Source organism: Hibiscus syriacus, unplaced genomic scaffold (genome assembly GCF_006381635.1).
Source record: "Hibiscus syriacus cultivar Baekdansim isolate YM2019G1 unplaced genomic scaffold, ASM638163v2 tig00110831_pilon, whole genome shotgun sequence".
NCBI classification, from domain to species: domain Eukaryota; kingdom Viridiplantae; phylum Streptophyta; class Magnoliopsida; order Malvales; family Malvaceae; genus Hibiscus; species Hibiscus syriacus.
In genome coordinates this window covers 32,141-56,751 of record NW_024062882.1, presented here as the reverse complement: position 1 = coordinate 56,751, position 24,611 = coordinate 32,141, and the positions used below count along the sequence as shown (strand labels likewise).

The 24,611-nt window shown below is 34.7% G+C and overlaps 1 pseudogene; it reads right to left on the bottom strand.

Annotated features, from left to right (window-relative positions):
- Window positions 1-24,253: 24,253 nt before the first annotated feature.
- Window positions 24,254-24,316, bottom strand: LOC120142936 (annotated as a pseudogene).
- Window positions 24,317-24,611: the final 295 nt, after the last annotated feature.

Sequence of the window (24,611 nt, the reverse complement as noted above, 5' to 3'; positions counted from 1 at the left end):
TCAAGTTCATATGCCCAAGATATTTTCCTGTTGGTTCCAAGCCTTGCAGACGATAATTGATCATCATTGTTGGATATTAGATCGAGGATATCAAAGGCTTCCTTGGGTGATTGTCTAGCAAAGTGCCATTCGTCGAAGCATCCAACATCATGCGAGTAGGTGAATTGACTCCATTGTAAAACATGACGACTTGAGTCTAGTCGTGGAATCCGTGGTTTGTGCATTTACGAAGTAAACTTTTATATTTGTCCCTACACTCATACATAGATTCATCGTTACCTTGGTGAAAATTTGTAATGTCATTGCGAAGTTGGGTGTTACTGGGTGGGTTATACGAAGCAAAAAACTTTTACATAACTCAGCCCAAGATTTGATTTAGCCGGATTGAACACCACTCAACCAAGCTCTTGCTCGGTTGCGTAAAGAGTAGGGGAATAATTTTAGTTTTAGAAAACCCTCGTGCACTCCTTGTTGCCTAAATGATTCACACACCTCAAAGAAATCATGTACATGATGTCTAGCATCTTCATTTGGAAAGCCTCCAAGCTCGTCAATAGAATTGAGCATGTTAAACATCATTGGTTTGAGTTCAAAATGGGCTGCCTGTATTTCTGGTGCCATGATTCTAGGGTTGAGATCATCATGAATTGGATTTAAGTGATATCTTTAGCTCATGGTCTTGTAGCATTTTGGGAATATTATTTGTTGCGACATCGAGATCTACCTGATCTTCTATAGGGTTATTAGCTTGAAACTGCAATCGATGCATATAGCCTCTGGCACACTGAGCATGTCGCCTTTATCTGAATAACTGCTCGATATCAGGGTCGAATGTCATTAATGGTTTGTCAGCAGATCTTCTGGTCATGCAACAACAAAACCCTATAAAAGAAAATAAGAATTCAAATAAGTAAAACTACAATAAATATAGAAAATGTGACAAGAAAATAAAAGTTGCTATGGAAAAAATTATAAAAATTCCTCCAGTTGACAATCCTCAGTAACGACACCAAAAACTTGATCGCGTGTAAATTTATGTGTTATGGCACACAAATCTATGCAAGTATACTCAATCGATGCAAGTAATGTAGTAGTGAGTTATCGTCTCCTCATGGATTGATGTGAATTTTTTATGTTTTTAACGGCTAGAACTAGGTGTCACTAACTAGTCATACGATTCTTGTCTTAACAGTAATAAAGTGTACAAGCAGATGGAAATGTATTATCGAGGCAAAAAAAATTGTAAAGTGTAGTGATCAGAAAAATTTGGTCAATGCAATAAAAATATGTAAGGGTAAACAAAGAAAAGTTGTCAAAGCAATAAAAATTAACGCTTATCAAATATTTAGATAAACCTCACACAATCAGACTTCTAACGGAGCACTTGGTTTTGACTTGCTATGGTGACAAATTATTCTACGTTTATGAAGATTTAGAATGCTATGCTTGTGCTGCCTGACAGGATTTACTAGAGTGTTTTTGTAGTTTTGCTATAGCAAAACTACTTGGCGTAAAACTACAACCTTTGGTTTGTCAAACTATTATCGCGACATTACCACTCAACATAAACTATATCCTTTGGCCTATCTTACTCAAGCACTTACCTTTTAACTGAATGAAACCCTCTCCTTATCTCTAAGGCATATTAGAACCTCACAATCCCAGATTAGTTCCCTTGTTCACATAGATCTACCCTAACAATCTCAATATTAGGCATCTACTCCTAGAAAAAAGGTAATCTCTCGAAGGCTCTTACAAAGACTAGGATTGTTTTGCCGTGGAACTAGGCAATCTCTAAAAAGCTCTAACAACATCAAGGTAAAATATTGAAACAGTGAAAAAAACAACCCTTAGCAAAAAACAAAAAACTACATTAATCATTAAAAATTAAGCAAAATATCTTTCAAGCGTCATCCAACACAAAATAAAATAATTATTTTGTGCTAAATATCATTCAATAATCATTCCTTAAGTGCAACCCTTTAAGCGATATAAAAATAAAAAAAGGAAGAAAAACTCCCAAAATCAGAGCTTTGCTGTGATATTCTGAAAACCACCACGGTTGTTCTAGCGACCAGCCTCTCTCGAGGCCTATCAGCCGCTCTAATGAAGCCTGGCTATGTAGGGCACCAAGAATGATCGAGTTGAGAATGGTGTGAAAGTGAGTATTGTAGCCGCATACTCCAAGCCTCGGGTATATTCTCCTCTCTTCTTTTCGGTTCTAATCTCCTTTAATGATGAATTATAATGGGGTATTTATAGTGGGAATTTTTAGGGTTTAATGCCCGTGGAAATTCCTTAAATACCCTTATTGTCATACCCATTATATGAATGATATAGCGATTGACAGTGGTCCCCATTAACTTAATAAGGGGCATGATTACAAGTGAGGTTGAAGTTGGGCAAGTGGCGTCAGCAGTGTCATCAAGTTGCATCATACTTACATGATATGTCTCGCCTATATAAGAAAATATGTTCTTCACTGTCATCTTTTTCTAGTCCACTAGCCCTAGCAAATTTATTTATCTTGGCAAATAAATTCATCCTTCGTCATTTCCTGTATCAACACGACCAACAAAAAATCTTCCTCTTCAGCAGCATCAGTTGAACCAAATAAAGTTTTCCTCGGCAAAACTTACCCTCCACATGCAAATGTTTCCTACATGCAACTATATGCAACTAAATTGCAATAAAATAGCTTTTAGACAAACAATAACCTAAGTAAAAAGACCCATAACACTGTCTTTTATGGAGTTATCACATGGCTTGAAAAGAATTAGCATGGAATTGTTACTTTAGATTTCTCTCAATCACCACACTTTTTGCATCCAAGTACCCCCTTTTATAGGTTGAATGAAAATCTCACCGCCTAATAGGATAAATCTATGTTTCAGGTGTTATCCAGCCACATAACAGCTTCCAGCACCAATTGTCCCAATCTAGAAGGTTCTTTAAACCATATGGAGTTTAGACAACCGCTACAACATCCAATCAGCATTTCCTACATCGCTACAACATTAGTGCAACATTTTACAACAGTAAAAATCAATTTTAACCCTAAATAACCAACGATGCTCCTATTATGAAAAATATACTAAATAAAGTAAATTTAATCCTAAAATGCTCCTAAATGTGCTTAAGTTCAAACTGAACCTAGGTAATTAAGGATACCAAAGATAACTCTTTTGGAGAGTTATCAAGGATGTATATGGATAGTTGGGACCGAGGATCGTTACATGAGATATTCAATAAGCGGTACAATGAATATGTCAGATTTAGTGGTAGAAAAAGCATGAACTTTAAGAATGTTAGTGAACCTAGGAAGAGTAAGTCTTCCTTTTTAATTGAAGAGGTTTTGAAGGGGAGTACAATAAAACTGAATAGAGTATTTCTACTCTGAAATGAACCTGAGCTAGATATCGGGCTAGCTAGTTTCATATTTAATAAATAAGCCATCACATGATGTTCTAGATGAGAGAACAAACGAGATAGCAGCTAAAGAGATGATGACTTCACTTCAGTGAGTCCAACTTTGTTAAGGTATGCCCATGTTACTTTAATTGCTCTAGTGGGTCATTGTTAGTGTGCGAAGCACTTCAGGAGCTAACTAGGGCACGAAGCCCGAACGCTCATGAGGAGTGGGTTAGCAATGTCATGTTGTGGCATTTAGATCTTAGATATGCATGGGTAGTTATTCAAGTTTAGTACAATCAAGTAAGCTTCCGACGCATGTAAATTTTGGTTCTTACCCCTAGGCTATTATTTATTCAAGGTAGGTTGGGGTGTTATTCTGAGATGCATATAAAATTCCTATGAACACACCACCAGTCCTACCTCATATTTGTTTGTTTAAGTGATGCATGTATAATCCTATCAGTCTGGTATATCAAATATGTTAAAGCTTAACTTGAAGGCTATGTGAGACGGAGCCAATACTTCAGTTTGATAGGAATTGTACCGATTCTATGTGACACCATGTTCCCCTCAGTGATATACCTAATGGCTATGTAAGGACCAGGAGATCATTCAATATGTCTTGTGGGAATTGCACTGATGCTATGTGACACCGGGTTCCCTTAGTAACTAGTGTCTGATGGCTACGTGAGACCAGATACTAGTCAGAGTTGCATTTAGATAATGCACAATATATTCAAGTTTTTATTTAGATAATGAGTAATAATTCTGATGTGATCCAATTCAGCATCATGGATATTCCACCCTTACAAGGTAAGAGACTTTCTAACTTTACACATATATATGCTTATTTTAAATATTTTAATATAGTTATTTTCATCTACATATATTATATCTATAGTTATTATGATGATAACTTATCCATTAATATGTGAGATATAAGTTATCATAATATACTATAGTTCACATACTTATATTATACATTATATAAGTTTATATATACTTAGTTATTTCTTTATGTTATGCATGTAGGCACATTCAGTCAACACTTGCGAGCGACATTGGAGCTAAATGGAGCATGCTACAACAAGGATACTTATATGGGAACGATTAGGAGAGCATAAGGAGCAAATTGGTGAAAAGTTGTTTGAGTCCATGAGCTCATAGCTGGATTGAGCTGAAGATTTGAGCTACAAGATGACCTCATTTCAGCTGGGGAGCTGCACCATCATCATCACCACTTAGGACACTTCAAATATGTCCTAAGTCAAAATTTGTGAAATCGTATCTTTTCGCGAATAGTTCCCAACTCAAGAGGTACCTTTTCACAAGGAGCTTCCATAATGTTCACCATGCTACAAGTCACCTATGGCTAGCTCACCTTTAGCTCATTCACACCATAAGTAGCTTAAACATGAAGGGACATCTTTCTCAAACATTGTGACCTTTCATAAATGATGCTTCCCATGAAGATGCCTTTACATCCAAGAGCATGCTGATGAAGACATTGTAATCATTGGAGGTTTAAATCACCAAGGAACATGATATAAAAGCTCCATGTCTATTCGGCCACACATATGCCATACACATAAGAGTTTTTGGCGCCAACATGAGGAGACAAAACACCGTTCGACCAATTGAGATGTTCCCTCATCATTGTTGAATCATCAAGCCCCTTCATGAAGGATTAGTCGAACCATCACAAGCCCAAAGGACTCATTCATTCATTTTAAGCATTATGTACTTTCATCAAAAGCCATGTATCAACCGAATAGCTATGTAACCATTCGACCAAGCCCTCTCATGTCCTATAAAAAGAGTGGCTTGCCTTCATTTATACTTATCTCATCTCATATATAAAAATTACTCTTGTGAGTTAATTTCTCTTCAAAGTTCTTTGTGAATTTTATCGATTAAACAAGTATAGTTCCTATACTTGTGGTGTCATTCCTTCCATCCTGATTCCAAAATTCCTAGATTGATATCTAGTGGGTTGAAGACACTATCACCACCCCTCAAGCAAGTTTGTGAAGATCGGAATTGTGCTTCATAGCATAGTTTCCTCTTTGGCGTGTTTGAGATACAACATCACCACCATTGCCATTCTATCAACAATTCCATAATTCTGCAACCATCTCTATTCTTATTCTTTCATTTCATTAATTATATTATTATTCCCTTTATTAAGTTCATCATTAATTCATATTTCCTTTCTTATTTTGTGCAGCCCAAGCTTATAAATTCAAGGACATCAGTACTTGTCAATCCTAGATCGGGACGCAATAAGGCTATCTACATCTCTTCCATCAAAGCGTGTAGATCATCTTACATCCAATTCATTCATTAGGGTTAGAGACCCTTTAGAGGTGTACTCATGGCAAGGCCCTTAGAATAGGATTAAAGAAAGTGTAGGGCCCCTAATTCAGTGATAGAGCAGTAAAGCCTTAACTAGGTAGCACTTGATCTAGCTCATGCATGTACCTACTGCTTACTACTATGTCTTCAGCATGCTTATGTTTATGAAATTCTTATTATGCTCTAGATTAGCAATTATATTGTTGGGCTTTATAAGCTCAGCCTTTGGATGTTTACTGCTTGTAGGTCAGTAGCTTGAGCAGTTCGAGGAGCACTGTCGCAGTAGGACTTCCAATATCTCTGAAAAAGTACTGTATTGTAGCTTTAGTGGGCATATGTATTCATAAAACCTTGCTCATGTATTTAGTTTATCAAACTCAGAGTCTATATTATTTGGTTTTAAATTATATGTCACGGAGCTCCGATTTTGTAAAGTGTTTTAATACAATTATTTACGTTTTATCTATGATATAATTCAGTATGTTTGAAAGGAAAATGAATAAGTTGTGAAAATCAGGGGTTGCATTGGTAGCCCAGTGTGGCACTTTAGGCCCAATCAAGTTTATGGTGTTACATGTGACTTGAGAGTTAGTGATATAATTGGCATGCAATGAGATGGAGTGTTATTGATCGATCATACATATGTACATTCGTGTACAACATAGTTATTGGATACATTTATGTATTCGAGATCATAGGTACAATATAGTTGTGTTCTGAAGTACTTGTACATTCACAGGGCACTATATGTGCAATTTATTCACAATCAGTTATATTGCACACAACATAGAACACTCAATTATGGACTCACATAATATGTATTCTCATGATTATAGATTAGCCTATAAAATGAACTGAAAAAGGAATAGTACATGAAAATAGAATAGTACATGTTTGATTATTATGTTTTACAGTAAACTTTATTTACAAAGCTTGATTTAGTATTGAATGATTTAATTACAAAATGTTAAATTACTAGTTACTCGTATATGAAAATGATTTGGATAAATCTTATTTATTTATAAAGGATTTTATATAGTGTTTTATACAATTTTCTTATACTAAAATACATGTTTTATATGTTAGCATAGGAAAGTTTTATTTGTTACTCTGAATGTCTCACTAAGTGAAAACTTAGTATGTGATTGTTTCACACGTAAGTACTAGTAAAGGATTGGAGTAAGGAGCGTAGCGGGCATCTCTTTTGCGGATCATACATGTCTAGTATTAGTAAGAACATCATTTGATGTTATTTTAAATAGTTTAGTGGTACGTATATTATAGAGGTTTAAATGCTCTGATATAGTAGTTTAAAATGATTTTGTAATATTAAAATTAATATTATATTAATATAGATAATAATTAGAATAACAAAGGTGTAAATGAATAGTATATTATTAATTATGTTTTAAATGTTAATTGGTTGATTTTTAATTAGATAGTTTTTAGGCATTTTCATTTATGATATTGAACAGTATAGAACTGTCTAGTTGCTGCCTGAAATTAATTTTTAAATTGGAGTTAAAATAGAACATTATCATTTTATGCGATTAAATAGTTTTGTGAGTTTTGTGATAAATATAAAATTCGAAATTAAAAAAAAATTAATGGATTTTTTAAATAGCAAATGTACTGACATCTCCGAATAGTATACGGGTACATATACGGGTTAAGAGTATTACATGAGAGGATACGGATTGTGAGGTTGGTTTGTAGCCACTTTATGATATACTGTCTGAAAAAATTTGTTGCTGTATGGCTTAGAATCAAAGTATCCTAGACTAATCGAGCTTGGGGATAGTCAAGGAGGACGTGGATTATGGATTCAGTGTTCGAGCCACAGATCGGACATTGGGGATCTGGAGTAATGCCCCATCGGTTACGTACGAAGTTCACCATAACTCGATTACGAAGAATGAGACAAATATGGCGGATTCTCTGAGGGCCATCAAAGGTTATATTCCAGAGGACTCACATAATATGTATTCTCATGATTATAGATTAGCCTATAAAATGAACTGAAAAAGGAATAGTACATGAAAATAGAATAGTACATGTTTGATTATTATGTTTTACAGTAAACTTTATTTACAAAGCTTGATTTAGTATTGAATGATTTAATTACAAAATGTTAAATTACTGTTACTCTATATGAAAATGATTTGGAAATCTTTTTATTTATAAAGGATTTTATATAGTGTTTTATACATAGGAAAGTTTTATTTGTTACTCTGAATGTCTCACTAAGTGAAAACTTAGTATGTGATTGTTTCACGCGTAAGTACTAGTAAAGGATTGGAGTAAGGAGCGTAGCGGGAATCTCTTTTGCGGATCATACATGTCTAGTATTAGTAAGAACATCATTTGATGTTATTTTAAATAGTTTAGTGGTACGTATATTATAGAGGTTTAATTGCTCTGATATAGTAGTTTAAAATGATTTTGTAATATTAAAATTAATATTATATTAATATAGATAATAATTAGAATAACAAAGGTGTAAATGAATAGTATATTATTAATTATGTTTTAAATGTTAATTGGTTGATTTTTAATTAGATAGTTTTTAGGCATTTTCATTTATGATATTGAACAGTATAGAACTGTCTAGTTGCTGCCTGAAATTAATTTTTAAATTGGAGTTAAAATAGAACATTATCATTTTATGCGATTAAATAGTTTTGTGAGTTTTGTGATAAATATAAAATTCGAAATTAAAAAAAAAATTAATGGATTTTTTAAATAGCAAATGTACTGACATCTCCGAATAGTATACGGGTACATATACGGGTTAAGAGTATTACATGAGAGGATACGGATTGTGAGGTTGGTTTGTAGCCACTTTATGATATACTGTCTGAAAAAATTTGTTGCTGTATGGCTTAGAATCAAAGTATCCTAGACTAATCGAGCTTGGGGATAGTCAAGGAGGACGTGGGTTATGGATTCAGTGTTCGAGCCACAGATCGGACATTGGGGATCTGGAGTAATGCCCCATCGGTTACGTACGAAGTTCACCATAACTCGATTACGAAGAATGAGACAAATATGGCGGATTCTCTGAGGGCCATCAAAGGTTATATTCCAGATCTTTTTTACGAGCCTCTCATTTGTCATGTTGAAGGCAGTTAAAAGCAATTTTCCTCAAACGAATGTTGAACTCGTTCCACCGCCACATGGAGTAATCTTCCCCAGTAGAATCACATGGGGCAGGAATGCTAAGGATTCGCTGGATAGTGTTATTGTTTAAGGTTTGATGGAGTTGGGCTAAGTTTCATTCTCCATCTATCATCACCAAATCACAAACAGAAGAAAACAGGTTAGGAATACAAATAATATTAATAAATTCGGTCAGAGGTCTCATACCTGGAATCCATGAGTCAAGAAAAGATCTAGTTTGTCGTCAATCTCTTAGAGACCAACAGATATTATTCCAGATATTTAGCTAGACTCCAACTAAAGATTTCCTAACAAAGGAAGCATTCTTGCCTCTAATAGAAGTAGTCGCCATCTCCATAATTTTATACTTCGATCACATAATTTTCACCAAAAGAGTGTTAGGTTTAGTGAGGAAATTAAAACCTATCTTGACGAGGAAGTCATCATATTGAGGACGAAGGGGGCGAAGGCCTAAACCCCATAATAACTCGACTAACAGCACATCTCCCACTTTACAAGGGAGGCCTTAGGAGAGTCACACGTACCACCCCAAATGAATCATCTCGCAATTTGTTTAATACGGTGACACACACACCCTTGGGAATAGATGAGGAGATTAATATCCGGATTGCTGAGCTTTGGGAACATGCCATGCAAGGGAAAGGAGTTGGTGCGATTGATATCCTCAAAGTAAATATTATCGAAAAAACAATAGCCTCCACTTGGAGTGTGTCTTTTTCATAACAATAGTCACCATTTTGCATCTTTAAGGCTTGAATACGGTTGAATCTACAGCAAATGAGGGCACAAATATGCGGATACTTGATGTTCCAACTTCCCTCCTTAATATACGTGTTTCTCAACTTTTACTGCCAGAGGAACTTCTCATGATCGAGAATCTCTTCAAGTTTAGTGCGAATATCTAAGTCCTTCTCGATAGGGATGGCAACGGGCCTGGTATTGGCCCCCGTCCCCGTCCCCGTTTAAAAAACCCGTACCCGTCCCCTCTTAAAAAATCACGGGGATTTAAACGGGAATCTCCATCGGGGAAAACCGCGGGGAAACGGGTATCCCCGTTTAGCATAAACGGTTATTTAAAAAGGTATCGGGTCGGGTATCAGGCCGGGTATATATATTTAAATTAAATATATAAATATTATATATATATATATATAATTTAATTTAAATTTAATTTATTAATATTATATATATATATATATATATATATAATAATTATTTTTAATATTTATTGGGTCGGGTATCGGGCCGGGTAATTGGGTAATCGAGGCGGGGATTACTAAACCTGTCCCCGTCCCCATCCCCGTTTAGCATAAACAATTTTTCCCAGTCCCCGTTTTATTTGGTTTTCGGTTTTCCCCGTCGGGTTCGGGTTTTTTTGCCATCCATACTTCTCGAGAAGGTGAGGGCTCCCACTTCTGTCTACTTTCCCTTGAATAGAGGAAAGTTGGAACTTCAATTTCTTCTCTTGAATGATATGGTCAAACATATCCCTGTTCCAAGAGGTTAACGAATTTGGAATACTATGTAAATAATTTATAATGTTATCTTTCTGCTAGATTTCATGGATGGAATGGTTGAAATGAGGGTTTTTAGTCCACCAAGCAAGGAACTGAAAAGGTATTGGTAAAAATTAGGGGGTGGTGTTGAGAAACTTGAGAAGTAAAGGATAGTGGTCATTTAATTTCGGGGAGGTGGTGATGTAAGGCTATTCAAGTTTCTTCAATAATGGAGAAATTGGCAGCCTTGCTGTTTCCCGATCTAGGAGAGACACCAAATGCTACACTTTGAATTGATAAGTAATCTGCCCAATTAAAAAGAAAGAAATGATTACAATGGAAATATGAAATAATAAATGGAAGAAAGAAATGAAATGATAAGAAATGAAATGGAAATGAAAGGAATTGAAAGTGATAGAAAATGTTATCAAAGATAGGTTGCGGAAGTGTTGTAGAAATCTCCTTCAAATGCAATGTCTCTGCCTCCAATGGTGATAATGGACGTTGACTTTGATGATAGATGAAGGATGATTTAAGGTTGAAGAGATGGTAATGGAAGGATGGTGATATAGGCGTGAATGGTGATGGAAGATGGTGATGGTTAAATAGTATCTTATAGGACTAAGAATGAACCAATGCTATAGATGAACAAAGACTCGATTCTTATAAGTCATTATAAGGGATGGTAGCAAGGACTTGAACCCACTAATTATAGGAACTTGGAACTCTAAGTATCAATGGAAGGGGTTTGACGCAACAAACTTAGAAATAAACTTGCTTAATCGATATAGTTATAAAATAAACTTGAAGAGAGAATAATCTCATAAGAGTTTATATTATCAAAAGGGTTGAGTTACAAATGAAAAGACAAAGCCTATTTATAGGCTAGAAAAGGGTTTGGCTAAATAGCTAAATGGTGTTTCGGCAAGGCTAAATGACTTCTCAAGGAGTTACAATGCTTTGAATGGTTACATAGGAGCTGGTTCATATTGCCACCCACTTTTGATGAATCATGAGGTGCTTGTTCACATTACCGTCCACTCTAGATGTCTCCTCATGCTTGGCCGAATAGTCTCCTTGGTGCTCCTCGTGCCTCTTCATGATTAAAGCATCTTTTGTCTAAAATAACATCACCAATGCATGCCTCATTTCAATGGTGACCTTCCATGGCAGCAACTTTCATGAAAGGACATGATGCTTGAATGACACTTTTTTATGGAAATGTATTGTAAGGTGAGTGAGCTGATGATGAGCTGGCCGCTAATGCTTATTAACATGCTGGTTCATTTGGTAGCTCATAGTGAAAAGGCACGAGCCGAAAAGGCACCTATTCGCGAAAAGGTACAATTTGAGAAAAAATGACTTTTCACAGAATTGATGTCCCTTGGCCATAGATGATGTCTATTCAAGTCCCAAGCTAAATTGAAGTCTTTTTATAGCTTAAATCTTCAGCTCAATCCATCTATGACCTTACATGGAAAAGGTTGGCAATAAACAACTTTTCACCATATGTTCTTCATGATCTCCCGAGTAATCCTATGTCAGTTTTCTTAGCTCCTTGTCCTTAGTTAAGCTTAAATTTAGCTCCCAAGTTGCTGTATACATTGATTCATACAAAATAAATAAAAAACTTATATTAAAATATAACTTAAGAACTTATATAATGTAAAGATGTGATGCATATAACATATATATTAAGTATGCTTCATTTAATGATGTATATAAGTTTATTATATGTTATAAGATAAGCTTTATATATTATGAAATATAAATCATATAATATATTGTTTAAAGAATAGATTAATATATATGTAATATGATGTAGCTTTGTGAATTGTAAACTAAGGAAAAGACAAATAAAAGGGATTGAGAAGACTCCCTCATGCCACCATGGTGAGGACGTTAAGAAGTAGGCTGGTCCGTATCACATCATCCCTCCCTTCTTTGAAGTAATTTTCCTCAAATTGAAAGGGTCTTCTAGTAGTCAGTCCTTGTTCTTCACTCATTGCCTTCCAAACTCATGAACTTCTTCCCAAGAGTTGATGTCTTCTTGTATGTCCTTTGGAGGGTTTATTTCAGGAAATTCTTTAGTATTAGGTCTTTCATTGGATAGATATGATTGTATGCCAATAGGTACATTTCTTAAAGAATCTTCCTCAAAAGACACCTCCTTTGGAAATTTCTCATACTTAACCTAAAAATATAAGAATGTTTCACTTACTTGATTTCCATTGATGAAAAGACTCTCCTTGTTCATGTCTCTAAGAACATCAATAGTTATATTGTTTTGAATTAACACATCTCTTGGTTCAACAATTTCATCCTTTGGTAAGGTTACATCCTTTGGTGTTTAAATGTGTCTTTTAGTGATAGATCTTATTTCTCCTTGACCTGATGTATCATGTTCTTTAAAAAAATAGGCAACTCTTTATATCCACTCATTGAGTCATCATGATGGTTTGTGAAGAGTCTTAACCTTTGAAATCTCTTCAAATGCATGAGTTCAATGCACCAATGAATCTCACAATGAGAAAGGAATTTGACATCAACATTTGGTAGGATAATACCATATATATGAATTGAATTCCTATAAATAAAATAAAATTTAGAACATGAAAAAATTATAAACAAAATGAATGGAAATATCAAACCAAGGTGGATGTTTAATGGGACTTGGCTGCTGAATTCTTTTCAGGATTGACAATGCACTTGGAATGTCAACGAACAAAACTTTTAGAACTTCAAGTTATGCATTTTTTTTAGAACTTCAATGGTATAACCTTCAAAACATTAAGAGTCATGTCTTATGAATCACAAAGAGTCACGCCTATTGGTTCTTCAAATGTCACATCTTTTAATCCTGCATAATTCATGATTCTTGAATCATCTCTTGAAAATATACATCTCTTGGATTGTCCTGTAAAATAGTAGGAAGAATAGATGAAAGAGTAAGGTTAGTTAAAATATGTTCTTCATTCTGCTATTTTTCTCCAAATTCATCCTTCTCAACTTTCTCATTTTCAAATCCAATGTCTTCTTCATCTACGCTTTGATTCTCATCATTTTCAATGTTTTGTTTGATTTCAAAATGCTTTCCTTCATTTGAACTTTCTTCCAACCGTTCTTCTTTAAGTTGCTCCTTCATTCCTTTAATGTTTTTTCTCAAATGAGTTTTGTCTTCTTTCACTTGACTAGAAGAAAGTGGTGTCAAAGTGATTTTCTTACCATTATGGGTAATAGAATATATGTTTGTAAAACCATCATGGATTGCTCGTCTGTCAAATTGCCACGATCTTCCCAAAAGTATATGTGCAACATCCATTGGTACAACATCACAAAGAACTTCATCTTGGTATTTGCTAAATGAAAACGGGATGACAATTTGCTTTGTGACTTTTACTTCTTCTCCATCATTTAACCATTGAAGATTGTATGGATTCGGATACTTAGATGTCTTCAAGCCAAGCTTTTCTACCATAAGGGTACTTGCAGCATTTTTACAACTTCCTCCATCGATGATCATGAAACAAACTTTGTTGTTCACATGACAACGAATATGGAAGATGTTCTCTCTTTGGTCATCTTCTAAGATTTGAGTGATTAAAGCCTTTTTAATGACAAGCACTTATCTCAAAGCTGTATGGAACTCAAGTAATTCTTGTGAGATGGTTAGTGAAATAAAAATAATTAAAAACCTTACCAGCACGCTCACAAAAGCCTCACTTGATCACTCCAAAGAAAATTCAAATTACACTCCACTCACACTCGTGTTTGCACTCGGGGATATATTCCTTGGCTTTTTCTGATCTCCCTTCTGATCCCCTTCTAATCTCACCCTCTCGTTTTCCTTTTACCACTCAAATCTCTTTTGTGGTTCCTTTATATAACTAACTCAAGATTGAGCAAGTTTCTTTATTTGTGCGTCGGCTTAAAAGAAATGGTTATGGAATAGAAATGGTAAAGGTAGGATAAAATAGTTAAGAAAGAATAAGGTAGTAAATAAGAAAAGATGAAAGAAAAAGGAAATGAAATAGTAAGAAAATGAAGAAAACTTACAACTCAAGTTGCAACACTTACTATCTTCCTTCACAAGAAACAACAAGGATACCTATTTCAAGTTTGATGTTGGGGCAGATTGTAATGTGCTTCTATTTGAGTGTATTCTGTAACTTTTTCTTCTCTTTTTCTTTTGCTTTGAATTTTTCTTATTTTCTTTTCTTTCTTTTTGCACTCCAATTTTGATGTAGGAGTCTTTTACTTTTATTTTTGTTTTTCTTTTTTCTTTTGCTTTTTGTTGTAGCACTTGATTGTCAATCCGACTAAGCTCTGAATACCGCTTGTTGTAAGGCTATTCAAGCTTCTTCAATAATGGAGAAGTTGGTAGCCTTGTTGTTTCTCGATCTAGGAGAGACACCAAATGCTACACTTTGAATTGATAAGTAATATGCCCAATTAAAAAAGAGAGAAATGATTAAAATGGAAATATGAAATAATAAATAGAAGAAAGAAATGAAATGATAAGAAAGGAAATGGAAATAAAAGGAATTGAAAGTGATAGAAAATGTTATCAAATATAGGTTGCGGAAGTGTTATAGAAATCTCCTTCAAATGCAATGTCTCTGTCTCTAATGGTGATAATGGACGTTGACTTGGATGATAGATGAAAGATGATTTAATGGAGAAGAGATGGTAATGGAAGGATGATGATATAGGCGTGAATGGTGATGGAACATGGTGATGGTTAAATTGTATCTGATAGGACTAAGAATGGACCAATGCTATAGATGAGGAAAGACACGATTCTTATAAGTCGTTATAAGGGATGGTAGCAAGGACTTGAACCCACTAGTTATAGGAACTAGGAACTCTAAGTATCAATAGAAGGCGTTTGACACCACAAACTTAGAAATAAGCATGCTTAATCGATATAGTTCTAAAAAGAACTTAAAGAGAGAATAATCACACAAGAGTTTATATTATCAAAAGGGTTGAGTTACAAATGAAATGACAAAGCCTATTTATAGGCTAACAAAGGGTTTGGCCGAATAGCTACATGGTGTTTCAGCAAGGCTAAATGACTTTCAAGGAGTTACAATGCTTTTAATGGTTACATAAGTGCTGGTTCATGTTGCCACCCACTTTTGATTAATCATGAGGTGCTTGTTCACATTGCCGTCCACTCTAGCTGTCTCATCATGCTTGGCCATATAGTCTCCATGGTGCTCCTCATGCCTCTTCATGATTTAAGCATCTTTTGGATGAAATAACATCACCAATGCACGCCTCCCTTCACTGGTGACCTTCCATGGCAGCAACTTTCATGAAAGGACATGATGCTTGAATGGCACCTCTTCATAGAAAGGTATGTTGTAAGGTGAGTGAGCTGATAATGAGCTGGCCATTGATGCTTCTTAACATGTTGGTTCATTTGGTAGCTCATAGTGAAAAGGCATGAGCCGAAAAGGCACCTATTCGTGAAAAGGTACAATTTGAGAAAATATGACTTTTCATAGAATTGATGTCCCTTGGCCATAGATGATGTCTATTCAAGTCCCAAGCTGAATTGAAGTCTTTTTGTAGCTCAAATCTTCAGCTCAATCTAACTATGAGCTCAATTGGCAAAGGTTGGCAACATATAACTTTTCACCATTTGTTCTTCATAATCTCCCGAGTAATCCTATGTAAGTTTTCCTAGCTCCTTGTCCTTAGTTAAACTCAAATTCAAATCCCAAGTTGTTGTATACATTGATTCCTGCAAAAGATATAAAAAGCTTATATTAAAATATAACTTAAGTACTTATATAATGTAAACATGTGATGCATATAACATATATTATGAAATATAAATCATATAATATAATGTTTAAAGCATAGATTAATATATATGTAATATGATGTAGCTTTTTGAATTGTAAACTAAGGAAAAGACAAATAAAAGGGATTGAGAAGACTCCCTCATGCCACCATGGTGAGGATGTTAAGAAGAGAAGTAGTAGGCTAGTCCGTATCACATCAGGTGGTTCATGACTGAGGTGGGGGCAAGAAGTACACCAAGCATCATTGGAAAGAATATGTTTAAATGTTTGAAGATACCTCCCTGAAACCACGTAAGTTGGGGTCCTTTGAAGCCCATGTTAGAGAGCTTGTGAAGGTCCTAGAAATCCTGAAATAATTTGTATCTTCTTCCTCTCTTCAAGCTACCATATTTCTCATTAACTGAGAGAATTGCATTCAAGTCTATGGAAATGATCTATAGAGTGCCTCTAAGGATTAATAAAGGATGTAGAACTCTCCAAAGAGCCTTACGATTTGTCTTTCCTTGATTCCCATTAATAATGGTGGAAAAAATAGAGATGGGGGATGTATGCCACTTAACTTTAACGAATATTAATTAAGGGTGGATGGATATGATGTTAACCAGGAAAGAGTTGTTCTAGAAAATCCAGATACCCCTAAGGAAACCAGGTGCCTTGATATAAAGGAATTATCATAGGTAAGCTTCGAAACAACACAACCCATCTTTCTGTCGTTAACTCGATTTTCCAGAAAAGCAACTAAGTATGTGATATATGCATCACCAGGCTCAAACTTTATTCATCCATGAAAGCATCCACGACAACAAAGGAAATTGTCATTATCTTATTCTTTTATTATTCAAGTGTTGTTTGTATTATGTATGACAAATATATTTCTATATAACTTGTTATATTCATCCATTTATCATACATATTCATTCATATAAAATATTCATAACTTAGTAATGAATGTTGCTGCATGATAATAATCCACATCTTTATGTTAATTTATGCACAATGTTATTTTAAGTATGTTATTATGTTATATTAAGTTTTGCATTCATTTAAGTATGTTTCAATTCATTAATGAAATGACAACATGCTTAATCATTCATTTCTTAGCTCATTTTCATTCAGTTCATCTTATAAGTCACATACATTAGCTCACATATGTTAAATCATCCTATACTTATCTCATGACATGCATTCATAGCTCATAAAGACATATACATGCACGACAACAAGGTAATTGAATCATTCCATCTCATTTCCTTTGATTTACCTTGTTTTCTTTGCGTATATAGGTACATGGAAGCTAGGCACACATTGGGGCAACTTTTTTGAGTATTTGGAATTCATATGCAGCTAACAATTAGTTCACAAGCTTCATGGCAGCTCATGGAACACAATGGAAATCTTAAATCATTTGGAGGAACTCAAGTCTAGGAAAACTCATCTAGGTTGACTATTTGAAGCTAAGTTGATGAAATTGATCAAGTGACCAGCTGAAAGTAGCTACAAGAGATTCCAATGAACCAAAGAGGACTTGAATGAAACAACAACTCATAACAACCCACTTGCTTGCTAGCTGCATGCATGCCTATGAGAGCTTGAGGGATAACTCATACACGCCCAAGGAGATGCACATGACCAACCTTTATCCCATGCACAAGGCTGCACCCAAGCATCCCTAGAACTCCCATATGCAAGCCATGTGATCAGCAAGTGTGTGTAATGCGTGTGACTCCTCCTAGGTGCGCCAAACACCAAGCAACAAATCCATTCAGCCAAGGCTCCTAATGTTTCATTTAGGTGCCAACTTGAAGGGGTTCAAAACCATTCGGCCATGAGACATGCTCCCTCCATTCAGCCGAATCATCATACTTTTTAATTCATGCATGTAATTAATTAGTTATGTACTTTCAAAGAGACATAAGGGCTGGCCAAACCATTAGGTACCCATTCGGCTTTGTCTCTTCAAAAACTATAAATAGGCTAGTTCTATTCATTTGTAAACACACCTTTCATATTAATTAAAGTGAGATTATTCTTTTTTCTTAAGTCCTTGTGACTTTTATTACTTATCAAGTAAATTCTTACTTGTGGTGTCAACCTCTATTCCATTGATACTTGTGGTTCCTATCTCCTTATAGATAGTGGGTCCAAGTCCTTTTTTACCATCCCTTAGATAGATTTGTAAGGATGGGTCTTTGCTCATTGTAGCACTAGTTCTTTCTTGGTGTTTTTAAACTATTATCCTTACCAACCATCATTTTCTTTTATAAGCCATACCATAGCCATAATAACAATACTTCTGCTACCTATCTCTTACCATAAATAGCCTTACATTTCACCTTTACATTCACTACCAAACCATTATGCTTGAGTCATTAACTTATGCAGTTATTTTGCTTCCTTCCTAGATCCAAAAATAATTAAGGTATGAGTACCTTACATCAAGCAGTATTTAGAGCTCTAGTGGAATAAGCAACATGAGAAGTAACAACAACAACAAAATACAAAAAAAAGTGTAAGTTAAGTCCAACTGAAGAAATCAACATTCAGTAAGGAAAATTGCAAAACAGTCAAGAGAAAACAAAAGAAAAAAGAAAAGAAAATTGCAAAGTTGAAAGCACAAACAACAAGCTCATCACCAAGCAAGTCAAGTAAGAATTCGAAAATTGATTGTGGTAATCGAAGGGTTGTAAAGTGACTTTACTGTAAGTAACCCCTTTATTCTTTTCTTTCTTATTTCTAAGACACCCTTTACATTATATTTTCTTTTCCATACCTACTAACCATTTGTAGCCGACGCACAACAAGTAAGCATTACATGGTATAGTTTTGAGTAAAGTTTACTTAGAACTCGAGACAAAGAGAGTAAGAGGAAAAAGGCTTGAGAGTGGGAGACTAGAAGAGGACTAGTAAAAGCCTTGAAGTTCTAGAGTGCAAACACGAGTGGATTGAGTGACATTCAAGTTTCTTTGGAGTGAACTCGTGAGGGTTTGTGAGAGCAATATTTGTTAAGGTTTCTTACATATTTCCTTTTTCTTAAATTGCTAACATGTCTATTCCATCCAGCATCTTTGTAGTTAAAAGGACTTAGAACATTCAAAGTCAAGATGATGAACAAAGAGAGAATCTTCCATACCAAATGTCATATGGAAGATAAAGTCTACATAGTGATCATTGATGGAGGAAGTTGTACAAATGTAGCAAGCACTCACATGGTGGAGAAGTTGGGCCTAAAGACTTCCAAGCATCCTCATCCTTACAAATTGCAGTGGCTCAATGATATGGGAGAAGCCAAGGTTACCAAACAAGTAGTTGTTCCTTTCTCCATTGGAAGATACGAGGATGAACTTCTTTGTGATGTGTTACTAATGAGTGCAAGCCACATTATCTTAGGAAGACCTTTGTAATTTAACAAGAAGGCTACTCACTATGGATTTTCCAATGAATATTCATTCCAACACTAATAAATGAAGATCACCTTGCTACCTATGATCCCAAATCAAGTCCATGAATGCCAACTTACTCTTAAGTCACGTATAGAGGAGTAGGAGAAAACTAAAGCCATGAAGAAAGTTGAAAGAGAAGTCTTGTAAGAGCAACAAGTAGAACAAGTGGAAAACTAGATTGATATGAGAAACATTAGAGTTTATGAGTGTGGAGAAGAAAGGGAGAATGGAGAACGAGATTCACCTAACAATTCTTTCCCTCCAATTATTTCTTTTTCCTTGTAGGATATTCCAAGAGACATAACATTTCAAGCTGAAGATTCAAGAAACATGTCTTTTGAAAAACTAATAGTCATGACCTTTGGTGATCTACAAAACATGTCCTTTGACATTTCAAAGGATATACCTCTTAAAGTTCAAAAGAATATGCCAATTGAAGATCCCAGAATTGTGAATTGTGACATTCCAAGTGCAATGTCAACCTTAAAGAAAATTTAGCAACCAATGAAGAATTCAATCATCGAGCAACCGATTCCCATTAAACATCCACCCTGGTTTGCTAATTCTATTCATTTTTTTATTAGTTTTTCATTTTTTTGCAACAACTTGATTCGTGTAAATGGTGTTAACTTATTAATCTATGATGTCAGGATCATTTTTCATTTTAAGTTTGATTAGTTCATCAAATTCAACAAATACAAGGGAGTGATTCAAACATTATCCACCTTATTAAATGCCAATACCTGGATGGACAGAAAGCTTAAAGGTGTTGACCTTCTTCACCTACCTGAAGGAGATCAAACGTCAAACTTATTCACCAATAATCATGATGATTCAATAAGATAAAGTGAAGAGATATGATGCTTAGAAGAAATACAATCCTTGGAGTATACAACGCCACCTTTGGGGGAAACTACACCAACGTTGGAACAAAGGACACACCTCTTTCCAAAAGGTCAAGATGATTCAACGCAACATGGGAATGAGTCTCAAAAGGTACGTTACTCTTCCTTATAAATTTTGATGCAGGAAATCATTTGTGAAGGTTGTCTTTAAAAGAAACAATTCTTGAAGAAGGTTATTCTAAAAAGGTACCTGTTGGTAATAGTTATTCCAAATAAAGGCTTTTATCTGAATACTTTTTGAAAGGATGTTTTTAAAAGATAACTATTCACTAAAGATGATAACACAATTGTATTCATACCTTTTCAAAGAAGCACAACTTGTCAAGAACAAAGATGCAATGAATCAAATTGATGAACGAATCAGAGAGGATGGATTTGTTCATTGTACAATTCACACCCCAACACAAGCCTTCGATTTGAAGATAATTCACCTTCAAGAAGGGGGATGATACATGGATGACCCTGCTCAAACTTTATTCATCCATGAAAGCATCCATGATAGCAAAGGGAGTTTTCATTACCTTATTCTTTTATTATTCAAGTGTTGTTTGTATTATGTGTGACAAATATATTTATGATATAGCTTGTTATAATCATCCATTAATCATACATATTCATTCATATGAAATATTCATAACTTAGTTATGAATGTTGCTGCATGATATTAATCCACATCTTTATGTTAATTGGTACACAATGTAATTTCAAGTATGCTATTATGTTATACTAAGTTTTGCATTCATTTAAGTATTTTTCAATTCATTAAGGAAATGGCAACATGCTTAATCATTAATTTCTTAGCTCATTTGCATTCAATTTAGCTAATAAGTCATATACATTGGTTCACATGTGTTAAATCATCCTATACTTAGCTCATGACATGCATTCATAGCTCATAAGGACATATACATTCACGACAACAAAGTAATTGAATCATTCCAGCACATTTCCTTTGATTTACCTTGTTTTCTTTGCATATATAGGTACATGGAAGCTAGGCACATATTAGGGAAGCTTGTTGGAGTATTTGGAATTCATATGCAGCTCACAAGCTTCATGGTAGCTCATGAAACACAATGGAAACTCAAATTAGCTGGAGGAGCTCAATGCTAGCTAAACTAAACTAAGTGAACTATTTGAAGCTAAGTTGATGAAATTGATCAAGTGACCAGTGGAAAGTAACTACAAGAGATGCTAAGGAACTAAGGAGGACTATGTTGGAACAATAACTCATAACACCCCCTTGCTTGCTAGCAACATGGAAGCCTATGCTAGCTTAAGGGAGAATACACACACGCCCAAGGAGATTCACATGACCAGCTTCATCCCATACACAAGGTTGTACCCAAGCATCCCTAGAGTTCCCATGTGCAAGCCATGTGATAAGAAAGTGTGTGCATTGTGTGTGACTCCTACTAGGCATGCCAAACACCAACAACACATCCATTCGACCAAGTCTCCTAATGCTTCATTTAGGCACCAACTTGAAGGGGTTCAGCACTATTCGACCATGAGGCATTCTCCCTCCATTCAGCCGATCATCATACATTTTAATTCATGCATGTAGTTAATTAGTTATGTACTTTCAAAGAGATACAAGGGCTAGCCGAACCATTAGGTACCCGTTTGGCTATGTCTCTTCAAAAACTAAAATATGTTAGTTCTATTCATTTGTAAACACACCTTTCATATTAATTAAAGTGAGATTATTCTGTTTTATCAATTCATTGTGACTTTTATTGACTTATCAAGTAAATTCTTACTTGTGGCATAAATATTTATTTTATTAATACTTGTGGTTCCTATCACCTTATAGATAGTGGGTCCAAGTCCTTTTCTACCATCCCTTAGATAGATTTGTAAGGCTGGGTCTTTTCTCGTTGTACCACTGGTTCTTCCTTAGTCTTTCTAAGATATTATCCTCACCAACCATCCTTTTCTTTCATAAGTCATACCATAGCCATAACAACAATACTTCTGCTACCTATCTCTTATCATAAATATACCTCAATTTCACCTTTACATTCACTACCAAACCATTATGTTTTAGCCATTCATTTATGCAGGTTATTTTACTTTTTTCCTAGATCCACAATCAATTAAGGTACGAGTACCTTACATCAGTATGGTTTGTAATCATGGGAATATTCTTATCGCCTTTGCTAGTAATCAAACTCTGATACGAACTGTGGAAGACTACTTGGTAAAGTGAGTTTTAAAGAGTACAAGATCGAATTACTTTCCTCTCGTTGTGTTACTTTCTTGGAGTGACTTGTGAGGCTTCTTGCTTTGTTAAATTTTCTTTCTTTTATTTTTATTTTACTTTAAAATTTTCTTTTGAGTCTTATGAGTCCTATACGAGATTTATACGTGATTTTGTAAATATTATGAATTCTCAATATCTATATTGATTATTTGTAATATAATTTAATATAGGATGATGCATTATCTTTTAGGATTATATTTAATATTTTATTAGGAATTAAGGTTGAGTTAAAACATTATTTTTAGCTTTTATTATTTTTTTAGGAATTAGAGTTAAGACATGTTTAGTTTGTTATTATTTTATTCATTAGTTATTTAGGACCTTTAGAACTCAGCCCCTATATAAATGAAGCTTCATTCAACTTTGGAAATCAGATTTTTTTGATTAATAATACAATGAGAGTTTGTTTTTGTAAGTGTTGATTGCTTTGTGCCTTTGAAGCTTCTTCTCCTGGAGTTCTTTCAAGTTCTTATAAGGGAGATTAATCTTCACACTCTAATTTGCCTTTTCATCGAGACTAGGAGGGTTGGTTAGAGCCATATTATCATGTTTGCCTTTTCATTGTGACTAGGAGGGCTCGATAGGACACTTCTTCATCTATTTTCCACAAATACATCTTCACCATCATCATCTTTACCGTTCACCTTAATAAGGGAGATCTTTTGATTTCTTGGTTATCATACTTTATTTTCAATTTCTTTATCTTTTGTTTATCTTGTTATAATCTTATTTCTTACCTTGTTTCCAGTACCTAAAAGAAACCCTAAGAACTCTAGTTGTTGCTGCCACTTTCCCCTATTAATTACTCTTTGTTCTTCATTGAGTCTAGAGCTTTCTATGTTTGATTCTTCAATAAGAGCAACGTTCATTAACCCGCCACTGCTTCCCTATCACATTACGTTCAACATTTTGTCTCGATATGCATTGTGATTACAAGTTCTAGAATATCCTAATTAGTTTGGCACTCTCAAGTCAAACAATGAGCAAGAAAAAAATGTATGCTCGTGAGGCTTAAATCTCACAAGAAAAGTTTATATGCACTGAGTCAAATTCATCTCTATAGATAAAAGCATGAAATATCAATACTCAACCAAAAATTCACCAGCTATATCAATCACTAATTATGAAAATTAAATTCGATCAAAACATGATCATAATCCAAAAGGAAGCAAGAGTATAAAGTGAAGTTTAAGACTAGCAATGAATTATCCCAACATATCAATATCGTAATAACTCAATTTTAAACAAGCAAACAAGTCAAGGAAAAACTTGATGACATGCTTACCTTTCCCCTCCTCACTTAATTTGTTTTGTCCCAAAACATATGTTAAATTTAAAAACAATGAGAGGGTAAAGGAATACTCCATAATCTAGTAGCCAAAAAAATTTAGACCATTTCTCGATTTGTGCGTGTCATCCTTGCGTAGGGCCCATACTAATCTTTATCTCGGAAGTTAAAGTCTTGTGGCTCGTAATTTTCTACAATTCTGCTTTCCAAGAAATCCGATATGGCACTTCTCTTTATAGCTTTTTGTCTTACGTAATCAAAATCAAATTCGGATATCATCACCTTTCATCGGCCTTTTCGTGGGATGATATTTGATTTCGCAATCAGTGAACTTCTTGATCAGGTAGTAAATGACCCGTTCCTTTCTACCGGATTCATCATGCTGACTTAGAACAAACCCCATTTAGTTCTCAAATATGGTTAAATACAAAAATAAAGATTTACCCTGAAT